This window comes from Schistocerca americana, chromosome 5, assembly GCF_021461395.2.
Source record: "Schistocerca americana isolate TAMUIC-IGC-003095 chromosome 5, iqSchAmer2.1, whole genome shotgun sequence".
Taxonomy (NCBI): Eukaryota; Metazoa; Arthropoda; class Insecta; order Orthoptera; family Acrididae; genus Schistocerca; species Schistocerca americana.
This window is the reverse complement of record NC_060123.1, coordinates 403,526,768-403,533,327: the sequence shown is the minus strand read 5'-3', so window position 1 is coordinate 403,533,327 and position 6,560 is coordinate 403,526,768. Positions and strand designations below refer to the sequence as shown.

At 41.6% G+C, this 6,560-nt stretch overlaps 1 non-coding gene across 1 annotated transcript; it reads left to right on the top strand.

The window, feature by feature from the left end:
- Window positions 1-3,397: 3,397 nt before the first annotated feature.
- Window positions 3,398-3,469, top strand: Trnad-guc. Its single transcript has one exon. It is a non-coding gene; the product is annotated as a tRNA-Asp (tRNA).
- Window positions 3,470-6,560: the final 3,091 nt, after the last annotated feature.

The following is a 6,560-nucleotide window of genomic DNA, read 5'->3' as shown; positions in this document are numbered from 1 at the left end:
GATCTCACTGACAGAACCACAGGCACATAGACACAGGCAACAGAGCATGCACAATGTCGGCACTAGTACAGTGTATATCCACCTTTCGCAGCAATGCAGGCTGCTATTCTCCCATGGAGACGATCGTAGAGATGCTGGATGTAGTCTTGTGGAACGGCTTGCCATGCCATTTCCACCTGGCGCCTCAGTTGGACCAGCGTTCGTGCTGGACGTGCAGACCGCGTGAGACGACGCTTCATCCAGACCCAAACATGCTCATTGGGGGACAGATCCGGAGATCTTGCTGGCCAGGGTAGTTGACTTCTAGAGCACGTTGGGTGGTACGGGATACATGCGGACGTGCATTGTCCTGTTGGAACAGCAAGTTCCCTTGCCGGTCTAGGAATGGTAGAACGATGGGTTCGATGACGGTTTGGATGTACCGTGCACTATTCAGTGTCCCCTCGACGATCACCAGTGGTGTACGGCCAGTGTAGGAGATCGCTCCCCACACCATGATGCCGGGTGTTGGCCCTGTGTGCCTCGGTCGTATGCAGTCCTGATTGTGGCGTTCACCTGCATGGCGCCAAACACGCATACGACCATCATTGGCACCAAGGCAGAAGCCACTCTCATCGCTGAAGACGACACGTCTCCATTCGTCCCTCCATTCACGCCTGTCGCGACACCACTGGAGGCGGGCTGCACGATGTTGGGGCGTGAGCGGAAGACGGCCTAACGGTGTGCGGGACCGTAGCCCAGCTTCATGGAGACGGTTGCGAATGGTCCTCGCCGATACCCCAGGAGTAACAGTGTCCCTAATTTGCTGGGAAGTGGCGGTGCGGTCCCCTACGGCACTGCGTAGGATCCTACGGTCTTGGCGTGCATCCGTGCATCGCTGCGGTCCGGTCCCAGGTCGATGGGCACGTGAACCGTCCGCCGACCACTGGCGACAACATCGATGTACTGTGGAGACCTCACGCCCCACGTGTTGAGCAATTCGGCGGTACGTCCACCCGGCCTCCCGCATGCCCACTATACGCCCTCGCTCAAAGTCCGTCAACTGCACATACGGTTCACGTCCACGCTGTCGCGGCATGCTACCAGTGTTAAAGACTGCGATGGAGCTCCGTATGCCACGGCAAACTGGCTGACACTGACGGCGGCGGTGCACAAATGCTGCGCAGCTAGCGCCATTCGACGGCCAACACCGCGGTTCCTGGTGTGTCCGCTGTGCCGTGCGTGTGATCATTGCTTGTACAGCCCTCTCGCAGTGTCCGGAGCAAGTATGGTGGGTCTGACACACCGGTGTCAATGTGTTCCTTTTTCCATTTCCAGGAGTGTATTTGAATTTAGCATAGCGAACACTGTGTTGTTTTTGAGGGCGCTGAAAGATCTTCACAGCTGTATCAATACTTACAGAAGCTGCACAAGAATTTTTAGATTCATGGGCCGTTTCGGCCATGATCCATCAAATGCTAAGCAAATGTCGTTGTTTCCATAATTTTCTTAAACTGGTTTCATTGCTGCAAATTTAATTCGATGTTTACTGTTTCCCCCTAAAGCATCTTGTATCTTGAAACATTAGTAGGGGAGTTTGACAGATTCATAAGAGCACACGAAGTTATCAAAGCCCTTAGGTCTTTACCGATGCATCTCAGCCCATAGAAATGTCTGATATTCATCTCAAAAAGTACTGTTTCTACATTCTTGCGGTGTCCAAAATTCTTTCTTACTCTCACAGCTCGAACGAGAGATTTCCAAACTAAGAACTACATCGTTCGTTTTGAAGACATTTTCAGAAACTATTAGTTCTCTACCACACAAATCACAGCATGTAGTTTGATGAAACACTGTTTTTCATACAGTTAAACTTAATATTAAACTGATATCACAGGCACTGGTTTCACTATACGCTTCATTACTGTTCACAAGCTTCTTCTTGAAAGCACTTGGTGGTGAAGAACTTCGTTCAGTGTTGCTTGTACTAATCTCATTCTCTGGATGTAAATTTCCAACAAGACATGTCCTGTAGAATCCATTTCCCTCATCTCTTCTCTTCTTAAATTTTCTGTTTGGTAGAATCATATTAAAGACTGAAACACAACTCAGTGAGCAACAATTTCAAGTGTACACACCAAAAGATGTAATGCACCTTTACTAAAGGTGAATGTTACCATGCATTATACCACAAACAGGAAGTGATATCACAGCCACCAGTGTAGCCAGTCTATGGAGCAGAATGTTTAGTATTAATCAACATAAATCACCGCCTTCTAGAGCAAGCTGTTTCCGAGGTATCTTATCGTAACTGAACAAGTGCTCACAAAACCTGTAGAAATCACATGTTCAGTAAATTATTTCAAAATAAATTAAAAATACTTAGTCACCCAAAAATCAACGAAACATACGTCAAATTAATGAAAAAACTTCAAGCAACAATTTTCCATAAAAATCTGAAAATCGTCATCTTATATCCACACCACCTTTTGTACTTGCCTTAAAAAGAATAGAAGAACACAACATCTATTCACTTTCGTTGAAGCAAAAGCTCCAGGAAGCTCATACATCTCACTATTAGGGAACTGGGAGATATTTTTGTATCCCACCGCAAGATGAAGAAGGTTAATCTTTGTGAAGTAGTAGAGAAGCTTGCTAAACATTAATACTTTTAGTTCGTTGCCGTAATTGCTATGTAAAAAAGTTATGACATCTTGTTATCTTAAACAACATATACTTTAAAAAATCAAAGAAACGTTATTCTATAAACTCAGACGGTGAATTTTCGATGTAAAAGGAAGTGATAAAGAATTCATACCATCGAATGACACAAATTTACTGTTACTTCACAATTTACTTCTTTCCCTGACGCATTTCAAAGGTTTAAATCTTCATCATCAATTGGATTTATGTGGGTTAAAACGAGATCTATGTGTTGTGGTATGTCTTTGGGATTTTTCTACCACGTGGCACTGTTTTATAGGAGTCTGTGGCCAATCGAGACAATGCCATATGCTACCCGAAGGTCGTAACACAACACGTGCATGTTTTAATTCACATAAATCTAGATGATGGCGATTTAAACCTCTGCAACGTGGCTTACAAATAAAGTGACAGTGAAAGTTAACAGTAAATTTGTTTAATTCGTTGTCGGTAGCAGTCACGGTAAAGCGTAACTAAAAATGTTTACATTTGAAGAATTCATACCAGCAGGGAATGTCAGACAATACGTGGATCCATCGTATTTACACAGCAATTTCTTTCGAGAACTTGAAGTTTGTTATTTTTGGTCGTAATAACGCTGGATTCTCTTAAGAATTAAGAAACACACAAAGTACCGCACCATTACCTTATATTCACGTAACTGAACTCAGAAGCCCTTGTATATGAATTCTTGTGTAGATCGTTGTGGACGCAGTCCTCGGTAGTATAGTGGTTAGTATCCCCGCCTGTCACGCGGGAGACCCGGGTTCGATTCCCGGCCGGGGAGAAATTTTTTTCTCTTCTGCAGCGGTTTTTTTTCATGAGTACACTAAGAAATAGATGACATATACTTGCAGTTTTAACAAAACCTCTATTTTTCAACGGTGTTACCATAATTCGACTGGAACGTTGACAAGATTTTGGACTATCGCACAGTACTGTTACTTGTAATTGTAGAAACATGAGTGAAACATAACCTTAGTTCTTCACCAGACTTGTAGAATTTCTCTTGTCAACAGAAATGCCACTATTTGTAACAAGCACAGAAGCGTGCCGAGGTGATACTGCGCCCCTGGCAGAAATCTGTGCCATGCAGATTTATCAAATTTTTTTATTTTATTAGTAAGCTTAATAAAAATTACTAGATACTGCTAAATATCACATAAATGAAGTACGTTGAAAAATATCGCACATAGCAAATGAAATGTGTGATTGTAGTAAATAAATTATAAATGGTAGAAAATAAATTAAAAAAAATGAAAGTAAAACAAAATCTGTATGTCATTGTTTATGACAGTTACGGTACATTGGTCTTAATATGACACACACTAAGCAATATATCTTATTTTCCTTCTAAAATGTTAGTCGGAAATAAAAGAAAAAGGACTGTAATTATGATCTGAAAAAGTGCCCATTCCTGGAATTTTTTATATTATAATTTTATTTTTCATTTCCTAGCTTTGAGCGTAGTTCATTAACTCACTGAAGTAAATTTTAGTTTCTGTGTCCTATGCGATCGGAAAGATAGCTAAATTTGACAGTCTGCTTTGTCCCATACTCGACCTTAATCAGATTTTATTTTTGATTCGCTGCAACTGCATTCACTAATTAACAAACTGCAGCTGTCTTTATGTACAAAGACTAGAAAGCTCTCATAGTATTATTTATCAGCAACAGAAGGCTTATTCTTGTATTAGCTAAATCACCCGCTCGTCGACTTTTGGGATCCTACAATACCGTGTTGTTGTTGTTGTGGTCTTCAGTCCTGAGACTGGTTTGATGCAGCTCTCCATGCTACTCTATCCTGTGCAAGCTTCTTCATCTCCCAGTACCTACTGCAACCTACATCTTTCTGAATCTGCTTAGTGTATTGATCTCTTGGTCTCCCTCTACGATTTTTACCTTCCACGCTGCCCTCCAATGCTAAATTTGTGATCCCTTGATGCCTCAAAACATGTCCTACCAACCGATCCCTTCTTCTAGTCAAGTTGTGCCACAAACTTCTCTTCTCCCCAATCCTATTCAATACCTCCTCATTGTAGGAAATTGAAATGATGATGTGGTAACTATTGCGTTTCCTTTCAGGTCGAGAGAAAGACTATGTCTCGTAGGCAGAAGATGGGAAACGGCTGGTGTAGGGCAATACGCATACCCTTCTGTGTTAATTCTTAAAGTCTCTTTCGGTTCTTCTTTTTTTGTTTTCTTTGTGGTCAGTTTTTTCGCTCCTCTGTGCCTGCGCCCTTGGGGAGGGATAGGGAAGGGGGGGGGGGAGGGTTGGACGCTTTCTCGCCACGTTACGCTCCTGGTAACCAGCATCCAGTAAATATCAGTCATATGAAATGAGTGCTGAAACTGACATTTTTAATATAATTGTAGTTGTTCCTTGTAAGGACAGTTTTAAAAAGCTATATGAACGAAACACTAGATATTGAATATATTGTAAAGTTTCATGCATGTCACCCCCACTGACGGGAATATCCATATATGACTTCGTCAAAATTTTATCCACATTTGTTAAAAATTTCTTGCATCTCTTTTTTAAGGAACTGAACGCTTCGTAATAGACGGGAAACGAATATTAAGTTTCGAGATAAGGTTTTTATCACAATGGTCGAATTAGCGCGAATGTCATCTGTACTACTGGATTACAGCACAGTGAGTTTTAGTAAATTTAAGACTGAACACACAAGAAGCATGCAGAAATCTGATTCGTTGTCACTTACTAACAGTTAAAAGATTTTCCGTCTGTAGATATTTTTTGATTCGTCGTATTAGATATCAGTTATTCTTGGTTCTCTTTTAGCTTATATCTGTTCTAATCCACAGTCCAACCACGATGTAGATATACTAAAAGCGTACCATTTTACAGTTACGTTGGAACAGTTAAGTCAAGTATTTGCTTCTGCTTGAATATGAAATGTTGGAGGAGCGGTGTTGAAACAGTTACGATGTGAGACCCTCATCCGGTTCGTTTTACGTATTAGCAAGAGGCTTCAAACAATTACGAACGGATTGCGAGACAGATATGGCAAACAAATTACACGTTACGTTCAAAACTTCAGAATACTGAAAAGCCTTCCGCCGCAGATCTCTGTTCCACTAACTGGACGTACACGGATAGATGCATAACGTTGATAAAAATCAGTACGGGATATCATTTTCTTAAACATTTCATTTGTCAACATGTAACATTACCCTATTTACACGTGCTGGTATGCTTCAGGGAGCTGCGCCGCCGTTGGCTCTGGCTGAAAATCCGCTGACGAAAGTAGCCTATTCCAAATGATGATATCTACACCAGGTTTACAGTCGAATACACTTTAACTGCACTTTGATATTAATGTTAAACAACCTACTGTTTATGGTCAGTTCAAGTCTCATAAAGGACAAGCCACATACTGCATTCTGTTGATGTCCAATATTACGTTTGTCCGAGTGCAGTAATTTGACATTGAAGTGAGCCAAAAGCATGCATGTGGCAAGTAAATCATTAATGTGTTCCCCGATTGCACTGTCCTTACAAGTAGATGTGCACGGTAAAATAATATCATCTGGAAATAACATAATTCACAGTCGGATGCTGTTGTCACAGTAAGCGTTGTTGAAGATTAACACAGTTCACAATCAGTCATTGATAAACAGCCATTGAATTACAGAAAGATCTCCAGGATGCGAAATTTAGATGAAACTGGGCACGTTGGATGAGTTGCAATTTGCGCTGATTCGTCTGCGGTACGTTTTTAGACGCAGGTTTTGATCGTTTCATAAGCTGCCGGAGACTGACTGAAATAGCTTCCAGCAGCCTCTTCTTTTACAGGATTTCAATAATTGGTAATATATCCAGCCATTATTGTTTGCTGTCTTTTTGCAAACTACAA